Genomic DNA, 13,975 nt, shown 5'->3' on the forward strand with positions numbered 1-13,975 from the left:
ACACACGAGAGGTGGCAAAAAATTTCAGACGGGTCAAAAATCATTTTGAAATTTAAAATAAAATGAGCCACAAGCTCAAACATCCACAGAAAGCAGTGTAAACATAATTTAAACAGAACAACCCAAATATATACTTAAAAACACGAGTCACAAATAGCACACAAAAGTAGGCCTCACCCTACCACAAATAAAAAGTATTTGTCCTCAAATGCGAATAAAAGTATCCAAAAGTAAAAGTAAGTAAGACAGAGATGAAGGTGAAGAAAAGTCCTGTCTATGTAGTCTCTACATCTGTCGGGGCCTTCGTGCCCGGTGTAGCAGTACTGAAAATTAGTGATTAAGCACGAAAGTGCTAAAGCTAACCGTAGTTGAAGACTTTATTGAATGAAGACATGACAAATTAAGGGGTTTGACACGAGTGTCAATTATCAATGGGGGGTTTGTAAGAAAGCAACAAAAAAGAGCAAAATTAACAAAAATAAAAAAAGATGCAAATATGGAGACGGGATTCTTGGATGTGATAGGAATATGGGTTAGACTAGACTATTGGGTATATGCTTTTGATAGTAAATCTGTTGAGTATTTGTGACTAGGCTAGACTATAGTAGGGGTAAATTCTCTCTCGAGCAACTTACCATGAAACAAATAGGTTCCTCTTGGACACCCACTTACCGCATCAAGAACAACCTCCTCCTTAACCCACTCACTCTCTCGAGCTGAGTGTGTGGGAGAAAGACTAGGGTTCACTCTCTTGAGTTGAACCTCATGTAGTCCCAATCCCACCGGCAATCAATTTAGTAGTCTTAGTTTTACGACCTCTCTCTCGAGCAAGCCGATAACACAAAGGTGAAATCATATTTGCAATTAAAATTTCATTAAATTCCACCACAACTACTAAACAAAATCACATTTACACAACAAATAAACCATCAAAAAGCAAGACCCAATAGATAATCTAACCCATATTCACAAAATCACACCCAAGAATTGGGGTTTTAGCTACACATGTAAAAAAGGTAAAAATGTATACCAATCTCAGTTTCTATCAATGGGCATGCAAGATTAAGTCTGAAAACAAGTCAAAAGTGAAGAATCCACAAGACCTAAGTCTAAAATCTTGGAGTTGAAACCCTGTGAATCTTCAAGTTCTTCAAAATCCTCTCCAAGCTTAGAAAGAATATTCTAAGTCTGATATTAAAACTTAATAATAAAACTTGCTAATAATAATTTCTTCTCTAATACTAAGCTACAAAACTTCAACTAGTATTTATAGTTTTCAGGAAATGTGTTGCGAAGGATCACTCGGCGAAGTTGGTCGGGATCGTCGATCAACTCGGCGATCCGCCCTTTGGTTTAGTTCATCACCGTCTTGCTTTAGCCTTCAACATCATCGTGTTTTGGATCATTGGGCTACATAGTACAGCTTCACGAAATTGCTTGGCGATACGTCGATTGCTCCTTTTTATCGCCGATTTGATCCGTTCTTTCAGGGCTCAGCACACTGGAACAAAAGGTGAGGATAAGACCTTTTGGCGACTCACCGAATTGGTTCGACGATTCTCAGATCTTCATTTCTTCGTTCTTTCAGGTGCTTTTGTTACTTTTTTGCTAAGTAGTGTCCATGCTTTCCTTCAAACTCCAAATACCTGAAACTTACGGGTTTTCATCAGATATTGAGATAAAATATGCATTTGAGGACACTAATTCTATATAAATATAGCCCTAAATGAGTCCAATTTGTGGACTCATCATAGTCATTGGGACTAGTTCTTGCCATTGGCTACCACTCAAATAGTAATATGGCTCAATTTGAGGCGTTGTATTTGAGGAGGTGTAGATCTCTCATTGGTTGCTTTGATGCATTTAAGGTAAGGTTGTGGAGTACCGAACTCCTTGTCACGACCCGAGCCTATACCCTGGACGTGATCGGCACTCGAGAACCATTGTTGGTCCCCAAGCAAACCCTCATTATGGATGCCTACAAGCAGAAGACTAACTGAAGCATACATAAGCTTAGAACTGAATTAAATTTAATAAACTCAAATACTCAACTTTAAAATAATCTGAGTAATATTCAATAGATGAATTTAGAGTTTGTAAAAACAACTCAAATAAGATAGATACTAAAAACTACTCAACTTTGTCCATCTATGAAGCCTCTACTATTACAGAAGGATATCGGGACAATACCCACGACATCTCAAAACTACAAAATGTAAGTTAAAGGTGAAGTCCTCTGGAATATAAAAAGTCTCATCAAAGCTGACTGGAACTGCAAGTGATATCAACGAAGCTTTTGTTAATGACCCTGAATGCATGTATCTGCATCATAAAAGATGCAGGCCAAATGGCGTCAGTACATGGAATGTACGAGTATGTAAGAGGAATTCTAAAGCATAAACATAAGCTTGAACTGATGGAAAAGAAACATACTTACCCCTTCTCAACTCACTCAACTCAATAAAACATAGTTCACCTCAACTCATAGAAATAGGGCTCAACTCGACAATAAGGTACTCAACTCAGTGAAACATAGTTCAACTCTACTCAGAGAAATAGGCCTCAACTCAACAATAAGGTACTCAACTCAGTGAAACATAGTTCAACTCAACTCAATGAAATAGGGCTCAACTCAACAATAAGGTACTCAACTCAGTGAAAAATAGTTCAACTCAACTCAGAGAAATAGGGATCAACTCAATAATAAGATACTCAAATCAAGATGTTCAAGGATAAAGTAACAATATAAGATGCAATATATGGAAAGTTGTAAAACAATAGATAGCAACTCAATTGTATGTGAAAATACAATAATAACTAATTTGTATGTAAAAATACAATAATAATTCTTATTTGGGAGATTCTCTAACCAACAATCATCACTATGAGCTATGTGATGATACAACGTCTCACCCATGCTGTCAGAACTGTCATATACCTTACCGGAGTATAGAACTCCTCAACTAAGTGGATCCACTAAGCTATGCTTAAAAAGTAATAAGGAACCATCTAAAAGTATGGCCCTTTCTACCCACGTTGGCTACATGGCTTATGGGGTCTGTGAGTTATCCAAACTCTTCCCCATATCGGTGCTCAATACTACTTCCAATAATATGTTTATGCTCATATGTTTTTTAAAAAAAACATTTTCTCATCCTACAACTTTGAGATTATTACTCAAGGTTTCTTTGAAGAGATTTTTCTCAAAAACTCCTCATGAACTCATTTGGAAATCGATGTTTCCCCTCATTTTAAATGTAAAAATATTTACTCTTGGGAATACTTAGTTCCCATATATTCATTTTGAAAAATGAAACTCGACTTTCTTCATTCTTATTATACTCAAGTACTCAAGTCTTAAAACATATTATAAATAATTGTAAAAGACTTCTCAAAATAGGGTTCATGCCGAATTATGGACGTGAATGACTCAATTCAAGGTTTTCAATAACCATATATAGAACTCAATACTCGGAACTTAACAACTCCAGAACTCAAGAACTCAATGATACTACTCGTTTCAAGACTGCTCTACTCGTAGGGTTCATGCGGGATTATAGGCATGAACAACTCAACTCAAGGACCGTCATGGGTAACATGTAGTAGTCCCAAAATTAGGAATATAATCTCAAAAGGATTAGGAACTCAATACGCAAGATCTTAGAACTCGAAGGTAATACTCTTCTCAAGATCACTCAATTCATAGAGTTCATGAGAATTATGGACACGGATAACTTGACTCAAGGGTCTCAATGAAAATATAGAACTCATGAGTAAAACTCTTCTCATTCTCATACCTACTTCTTCAAAACATAGCTCAAATCGATAGTTGATATCAAGGGATTCACAATTTAACTCAAAGACTTGCTTGAACTCTACTCTTAACTTTACCTTGAATTTGAAGTATGAATTCAAAGATTATGATTAGAACATAGGATATCTCAATGATTAAATGAAGTTTAGATAGTTGCTAATAAGAAACGAGCGAAGACACAAACTGGAGGACACTGGCGCGACGCGAAAGATGAATTAATTTTTTGGTCGCAAAAATAATTTTTGGGACAGTGAACTTCATATCCCCTCCGCGACGCGGAGAGGAGAGTAATTTTATGGGGAATGAATTTTTAAAACACCCCCTCGACGTGGATCTGGGCACGTATTTTTACCCGATCTTTCTTCCTCTCCCAAACTCGACTCATCTCATACCCAAAGCAGTCTCACTGAACAAATTCATGAAAATTCATAAACCTAGAAAGATTTAAATAAAAATCATATAAAAATCTATTAAGGGACTCAACTCGTTTGCAAAACTCACACCTCATGAACTCAAAGACTTTCAATGATGGGTAAAACTCAAGAACTTTTCAAGAACTCAATAATTCAATTTCAAAAATGAAATCATGATAAAATTAAACATGATTGGCGTAAGGGCGAACAAACCCAACACTATGCAAGCTTAAATACCTGAAAGAATCATCTTATTGAAGAAACTTGAAGGAAAATCTTGGAAGATGAACCCTAGTCTTGGCGTTTCTTGAATTTCTTGAGTGTAGATTTTTAGGAGTGGATGAGACGGTTTGATTTATAAAAACTAATGTAATTTAGATGACCTCCTAAGGGTTTTTAGGACTAAAATACCCTTAAAGAAATAAATAAAATTAGTTGGGAGTCAGAATAATTTTTCAGTAGGCAGTGAGGTATGTATTGGCTCCGTAACGCGGAGCTACTGCCAGGTTTGAGCATAGTTAGTAAATCAGTCATAACGTTTTACTCAGGAGCTTGAAATTTAGCAAAATTTGCGGCATTGGAAAGAGGACTCGAAGATCTTTCATTTGATATTTTATGGGTGTCTTAACTCATCCTGTGCTAAAAGTTATGGTCGTTTGAAGTTTACCCAAAACTTAGAAGAACATTATGAATGACTTGAATGAATTATCTTTAGTTTTTTTGGAACTCAAGGTGCTATATCTAGTGACCTTAACAGTTAAGGAAATTTAAATTCCTCGGTTAAATCTTATTCTTAACGAAGAATGGTTCAAGTCTTAGCTCAAAATTTTTCGGAGTATTACACTTCTGAGGGAGTAGCTTTTGACATCTCAAAATAGATAGAAGGAATATACATATCATAAGGTTAGAGACATAAAGTTCATGCTAGGGGAAAAGATTTTGCTCAAGGTTTCATCCATGAAGGATGTGATAAGGTTTGAAAAGAGGGGTATGTTGAGTCTGTAGTCTATTGGTCCTTTTAAGATTCTTAGACATGTGGGAGAGGTAGCCTATGAGTTAGCCTTGCCTCCAGGTTTGTCAGGCTTTCATCCAGTGTTTCATGTGTCTATTCTAAATAAGTTTCATGGTGTTGACAATTATTTCATTCAGTGGGATTCTATGTTATTTAATGAGGTCTTGTCTTATAAAAGTAGCATGAGGCTATTTTAAATAGGGAAGTCTGTGAGTTGAGATCTAGAGATATTTTTTCTATCAAGGTCCAGTGGAAGAAATCTCCTACAAAGGAGGCCACTTGGGAGACTGTACCATACATGCATAGCAAATATCCTTTGTTGTTCATGGAGTCTCGGTATATTTCTTTCTAGTCCTTCCTTCTATCCTTTCATTCATATTCCCCCTTTTGATGTGTGGGAATTAACGTGTGTTGAATTGGAATCTGATGTACCGAACTGCCCCGTCATTGTAGATTATTTTTTTATCATAGTGCCCTTGCATAGGTCCCCGGGGGATGAGGATTTTCAAAAATATCAAAAAATGAGTGAGTGGTCAAAAATCTCCCAAGCTTCACTATAGTGAAGGCATCAAAGTTGTCAAGCTTCGCTATATCAAAGAGGTACTCGATATAGCGACCTTCACTATAACAAATGTCATGATTATTTAGTTCATGTTTTAAGTAAGTTTTATGTCCAGTTTTTGTCTAACGTATAGTATTTGAACAGAGAATCCCAAGGGCGACTCTTTCAAGACATAAGGTTTTTCTCTCTTGAGGTTCATAATTTCAATCCATCTTTCCCTTCATAGAATTGATGGGTGAGTTCTTAGTGGAACTTTGTGGGTTGAACTCTAGGTTATTTATTATCGGGGTAGAATGTAAAGAGAGGGTAATTATGAGCGATTTCCATTTTTTTTGCTAAGCATAACATTGTTAATCTAGGCTTTAATTTTGGTATTGAGAAATCTAGAAACCCCATAAAATGTGTTCTTGAACATATGAACAGCTTAAGAGAGGTTAGTGGGGCCTAAGACTCCATGAATGGATTTTGGTTGATCATAGAAACCTCGTATTTGAACACAAAAAATGTACACAAAGGTCCTGACCCCCCAAGTGAAAACGTAAAATTTCTTTTAAAATCATACTATTGATAAGGTGAGAAACTCAAATCCAAAATTTCATCAAAAAAAGTTCAAATCATCTTAAAATCATCAAAGTAGGATTTCCAATTTTCATGCTCATACATAGTTAAAATAATTGACAAATTAGTATATTGGTGTCAAAATCGGTTTACCCATAACATTAGGGCATTAAGCTCCAAAAGTTAACATTAGCCAATCACTAATCGATCTTTAAACCAAACATTTATAATTTCTTATGTCCGTGATTTCAAATCTTAGCTTTGTGAAGCAAAATCAAACATAACGGGTATTCTCGAAAAATGAATAAAATAATGGTAGAGAATTTGTATCTAATATTTATACAAGAAGAACACATCAAAAATCAACTCACTCAGAGCTTTCTAGATCCCAAAATTGAAAGAATAATAATGAACTCGGACTTGAAATTTAATTTTGTCCAACTATATAAAAAGAAAGCAAGTCCACTTTTTCGTCACTAAAGGTCTACACCATACCTGAATCTTCTTTGCACCAACTCTTTTTTTTAAAAAGTAAAATGCCTCTAATTGCCTCATACAACCTGGATATGGACTATTCATTTTCCTTGGAGTCCAAGATAATTGTTGGAAATATTAATTCAAAGTTGGAGTAGGAATTCTAGGTTGATTAGAATTTGTTATTCATGATATTTACTTATTTATGTTTAATTAGGATTTGTTTGTTAGAGTAGTTTCTAGGCCTAGTTTAATTTGATTTTTACCTTTATAAATAGGGATGTTACTAGTTATTTTCAATACATACAGAAATATACATAATAGATAAAACTTGAATTAAGATTCAAGAACCTTTGAGTTTGTAAATAAAATATTTTCCTTCAATAGTAATAGAAATCTACTTGTTCAATCAAAATTCAATATCGTGCTCATTTGCCTTGTCAAACATTCTTGTTAAAGAATATTAATTTTATGTCTCATGATAAAAATCGGATATGGACTTATAAAAATTATCCAAAATTTTACGGATCAATCCTATAATTCATGCTTGAAATTTCATAAATCTTGGAATACAATTTTGATCTCAAAAAGTAAAAGTGGACCTTTGAATCGTCACATTTTATGCTTAAACAAGGCTAAAGCATTCAAAATATTCAAAATACATTCGAAACTCATAAAGATTTAACTAAAATTTACGGACAAGTCCAAATACAAAGATATTGGAACTTTCAAATCATAAATCCAAGCTCGTGCAGTCAACTATTTGATCATAGTCAACTCTTAACTTTAAATTCTACTAGAATGCAACTTGAGTGTCCTAAACTCATTCAGAACCTCATGAACACAAACCAATATGCAAAAAACTTATGAAACACATTTTGGATCAATTGGATTTATGAAATAATCTATACGAGGTCATCTTGATCAAAATTCGACAAAAACTTAGCTTTATTAAAACTCAAAAGTACAACCAAGGACTCAAATCACTCCCAAACACCTTGATATCCATACCAACCACACCCCAAGCCAAAAATCACCTCTAGGACCTAAATAATTGACACAAGTATTCTAATTTCATATCATTAACTAAGACTTTGGACTTTGATCAAACTTCAAACCTTCAAAGTAAAAAAACTCATTCAATATTCATTCGATTACCTCGAGAATTATGTCATCCCTTCCTGCTTATCAAAAATAATATGAAGAAGCTACGGGGAGGGTCAAAACGGAAAATATATATCCAAAGAAAATTTAAAATGACCATGAGGGTCATTATATTTCTCAACTTCCAAAATTGAATTGGCTTCCTTTAATGCATATGATCTCCTTTAGAATCATGTAATCTATTCTTTCAAATTTTAAATAAAATAATAAACTACAAGTAGGTAAAACTGGGGAAATATGTTAAAACATAAAATGATCGGAAAAGTCATTTTACATGTTTTGTTTAATTCGATTTTAGTTTGATTCTTCGATTTGGGAAAAATAGGATAGACTATTCTGTGCTTCAAAATTGAAGTGTGTTGACGACATTTGTCATTGTTTATTTGAAAATGGAGAAAAGATCTCCATTACTAGTATAGAACTGTATAAGTAATATTTGGTAGACGTGGTTACATGGGGAAATTATGATATTATTAGTGTAATTAGCTATTATGTTTTTAAATGTTCACCTTAATTACTCTCCTCTTAATTAACTGTTGAATTTATCGTGCCATTGTTAAAACATCATTGCACTAGACTATCTTTCTCTAATATCAAATATTATAAAAATTAAAATGGTGCCTAGTTTGTTATTTCACCGAAGATCTAGTATTATAACTCTAGTCTCTCATGTACCGATCAATTTCATTTATCACGTTTCCTATTATTGTTTCTTTTATTAGATTGATTGTAATAAAGCGGCATATTAAATTCTTTGTGTTTGGATTCGTTTGTGTCTTAAATTGTTGTGTGATGTTAAGTGACAACATTAGAAGAAATTCAATAATCAATGTTATTACTACAATTGTGGGAAAAACAAACAATATTACTACCATTGATGTTTTGTCTAATATGTGTTTATGCTAGAGTGTCTACAATGATATTTTAATTTGTTGTCTCTTAACACTTACTAGGGCAGGAAATAAATTGTTCTTGTATGTAACAAATACATATAGTGCGAGGTATCCACAACTTAAAAATCATTTGTCTTAATTACTAAGTTCGATGTTATGAGCTTTAAATTATACGTACACACAACTATAAACATAGGGGAAAACAACTTAGACTGGCACAATATCAAACTAAAACAAATTTCTAGATGCTATGCATTTGTATAGTCTTTGTTGATGTTTTAGGAAAAAACTGAAGCTCTGCATATGGGGCAATCATTCTTTATCAGCAGCAGATATTCATGACCGCACCCAAGTGCCCCAATGTTTTCTTCATGATCAAATTTGTCATGACATATGACACAAATCTCTTCAGTTTTAATTGGATTATCTACTCCGTCTATTGGCGCATAAACATGATGAGTTCTTGTTTTAAAATACCTCAATGCAACATACTGCTTTGTCTCCTCCACGTTAGCATCTTGATGATCCGGATCACTTGTTGGAGGATTTCTCCAATTTTGCGAGGATTGTCTAGCAGATTTACTGCTACACTGGTACTTAAGAAACTATATATATCTACTAAATTACGACCACTCATGTTAAAAATATCAACAATAAAAGAATGACAATGAGAATTGCTAATTTTTTAGTAACACTAATACAGATCGAATTAAACAAAAATAATGTTGAAATTTCCTTGAGTTTTTGAAAGGAACATAAGTAGCAAAAAAAAATAATGTACAATAAGTTTGAATGCAAATGAACTATATATAATGATATATAGCCTACCATATCTTTATTTGGGATCTTAATAAGTTGTATTTCTTATTTGTATTGAAATCAGTTTCATTGACAATATAAAATATATAGATAGAGACGGTCTACCATATTTTCGATTTTATTTAGAAAATTAATAAATTGTATTCCTAGTTCATTATATTTGGAAATTATATTCCTAGCTTATTATATTTGTGAAATTAATAAATTGTATTCTTAGTTTATTATATTTGGAAAATTAATAAATTGTATTCCTTGTTCATTTGGAAAATTAATAAATTGCAATATTGATTATTTTTTTAAAATCAGATTTTTTGACAATATGATATATAAGAGATGGCCTACCATATTGATTAGTGCATTTGGGAAGTTAATAACTTGTATTCCTAATTTGTTTTGGAATCGAATTTATTAATTTGACCGTTATTAATACCCTATTGAATACTCAACAACATATATATAACAAACATTTATGCAATGACACTTACTAGAAACTAAACACAATATCAATTTAGGACAATATTAGAATCGAAATCAAGACCAAGGGAAGCTAACAAACCACATTTGTAGCCACTGAATCATTTATTATATCATGCCAATGCACCATATATTTAAAATGAGATGAAAGTATAAGAATGATGTAATGAATCCTACATAGCCAGAAATCTATAAATACCTGCTTCTTATACCTGATTGTCGGGACCCATGGGAGGACTCGCGAGGTCCTCATACCTAACATGTAATGAACATTCCTATACTATGAAATGTCCTAGGTGAAGCATCTTGTACAAAATAATCCTATATCAAGAAATATCACGGATGACTCTCAATTGAGATTTATCTTTTCTCCTCTTTAATGTCAATATATATGAGATGCAACACCCACACCAGATTCAATCCTCAACAAATACAATCATAAATAAGCTCAAAGTAATCAACAATAAGTGAAAAATAGTTTTAAGTACTCAAATACGTATATCATAAGCAAGACTTCAACAATAAATTATTTGAGCTAAATTACGTGAGCAACAATCGAATATAACTAATGCTAATACTAGAAATCAATATTATATAGTCACAAAGCTCATTAACTGAGGAAGGAAGTCTCCAATTACCCATATCATGACACCAGTACCCATAAAAAATTATCATCATCTCATTTATACCCATTACCCCTTATTCAGACAAAAAATGCAGTAATACTTCACAAAGAGTTAAACAAAGTCTCAACTTGTCTAATTAATCAAAGTCCAAATATATAATCTAGGTTAGTAATAAAGTATGTAAACACCCATATTACTATGTGAAAAAGTTTTCTCAAAATTGGGTCAAAAGTCAAACCCAAGCCTTTGCATTCAAAATCATTTTGCCTATAGCTTGGGGCACTCACACATTGAAAATCAACTCAATTGGGCATTAACATGCCCCAAATCAAAGAATTTCAGTCTCTAATACTTGGGCCTAAAATACAAAATTCTCATATTCTCAAGCACCATTAAATCATTAATTTAACAATAATTTAGCAGGAAAAATGCAAAATAAGGGTTAGAATCTTTTCCCACAAAGAAATTTAGCAATACCCCTTGATTTTATCTCAAATTGTTCTCCTATGCTCCCCAAATCGTGAGTTAAATAATAAATTAAACTTACAAGTGAACACTATTTCAGCACAATGATTTTGCAAAATCTTAAAATCTGTCATGGATGTGAACTCGCTGGATAGAAAATGTTCCACAGCGGTTGAAGTCATTTAAATGAATAGACTTCACCATAATAGGATTTCCCTCGTTGCTGCAACAACACAAAATCCTCACTAGTGCGAGCTTTAGGCTACGGAAAAGGCCTCATAAAAGTGGACCGCTCCTTTCCCCTCCAACAAGAGCAATTTTATGGATGCACACATGCAACCCTCAATCGCAAGTGTAGACCAAAGCTCGTAGGTGTAGTTGCACTAGATTCAGCAACACACATAGTTCTAAAGATCATTACACCCAAAATCAGCCCACAAAAATCATTCAGAACCTAATACAAACAAACCTCACATGCAAGTTGACTAAAAACCACATTCTGGACATGTTAGAATCATTGACACACTGATCTGAGGTTGTCTATTGAATGTTGACCAATTTCAACTTTAAGCTTTTTAAACCTCAAGTTTCCATCCAATATCCTGAAATACTCTTGAATGCTTTGAGACACAAACTGACTATTCAACCAACAAAAAATAACCTTCCATACCTAACAAAATGGTTTGAATTCTATTCCAAGCTTGTTTACATAGAATGTTGACTAAAGTCAAACTTCAAAACCTTTATAACTAAAAAAAACTTACCCAATATGCATTCAATTACCTTGAAATCATTCCATCCATTTGATAACGCTCAACTACACCTCTTATAATTCAACCTGTAGGCGGTCGCTAATAAGTATAAACCCAACGATGAGTTGGGGTCGATCCCACAAGGAGTGATATGGAAAATAATTCAAGTACGAAGTATAAAAGCGCTTTAAGTTCTTGTAGAATAACCATAGACAAAATGCAGCATAAAGTGAATAAATAGTTTTCAATATTTATCAATATTAAAAGTTTGGTAACCAATTGTTAACGAAGACAATTACTGTGGTGTTTGAACAAATAGAGAGGGCACCTTAGGAGTGTCTGAGCAATTGAATACTAATTTCGCTTAATGGGTAATGAATGATTGCTTAAAGTCGTTGAATATCAACGGGTAGTCTAGGTTGCACAGTCCAGTTCATGTTACTCTTTGAAATCATGGAGCTCGCCCGCGAATGCAGCCACCTGTCATGACAAAGTCCATATTCAAATTAAAACAGAAGGAATAATTAATTTTCATTTCACAAATTAAGTGACGACTTTTTTAAAACCAAAAACCCGTCATGACAAAGTCCATATTCAAAATTAGAATATATATATATATATATATATATATATATATGTCCAGTTCATGTTACTCTTTGAAATCATGGTGCTCACCCGCGAATGCAGCCACCTGACCCGACCTACTCATCACAAATGTGACTCCAAATGCAACTTGGTCGCAATAGGACCTTCTTTGCGAATATGATGGATCTCTCACAAATGATAAGGCCAGATAAATTCCTTATCTGCAAACGCGAAGAAGAAACTAGCCTGCACCAGACACCAGCACTATAGAATACATCCAAATTCTCAAAACAGACCCTCCGAACTCGTTTGAAACCTCATGAACACAAACCAATAATGACAATCAATCATAAAACACATTCTGNTTATCTGCAAATGCGAAGAAGAAACTAGCCTGCACCAGACACCAGCAATATAGAATACATCCAAATTCTCAAAACAGACCCTCCGAACTCGTTTGAAACCTCATGAACACAAACCAATAATGACAATCAATCATAAAACACATTCTGAACTTGTTGAAATCATATATAAAATTAGCTATATGATATTTTCTTAATAACGTATATTTTAATATGATATGTGATGCTCTTCCTTTATGTTGGTGAAATATAAAGTTTTTGCAAAAGAATCAATGCAAGTGTCCCCAAACAGAAGCCAAAAGAAAAGAAATCACACTTAGAAGAGTTCAATCAATAACAGAGAAAAAAGAGCTAGAAATAGAAAAATAAACATAAAAACATAAGGTCAGTTACAAGAGTTTTCCAAATAGACCAGTCTTTTCTTTCTATGTTATTTACTTTATTGCAAGACTTGGCACGTGGACCACTGACCTTATTTTTTATAAAAAAAAAATGTTACAACTCTTATTGTATCTTATATAAATCTAATGACTATGTGTTTCTACATTGTATTTCTCATTTTTGGGTGAAACATGTGAAAATAAAATCAACAAAATTCTCATTATTCTTTTCCAAATAATTATTCTAAGAATGAGATCATGTAGGGGTGAAGACTATTAAATAGCCAAAGTCATAGGGATAATAAGGATTACTAATAATTCGAGAGGTTCTGATTAAATACACTAATTTTAGGGGTATTTAGTCAAACAAAAAATATCATGGTGAGGATTAAAATTTACTTCGGATATATGATTTATGAACATAAATTTTAATAATCGATAGAAGAGTTCTAATACAAATTAATTAATTCTCAAGTAACACAAACAACCGAGTTTTTCTGATGCAACATATGATGTTGATTCAACAAATGTTCATCAATTGCCTACGTCTCTAGCTTCGACTAGCAGATGTCAACCATGGCCTCCTAGGAATGATTGAGGTTTGTGATATGAAAACTCTCAC

This window comes from Solanum stenotomum, chromosome 4 (assembly GCF_019186545.1).
Source record: "Solanum stenotomum isolate F172 chromosome 4, ASM1918654v1, whole genome shotgun sequence".
NCBI classification, from domain to species: domain Eukaryota; kingdom Viridiplantae; phylum Streptophyta; class Magnoliopsida; order Solanales; family Solanaceae; genus Solanum; species Solanum stenotomum.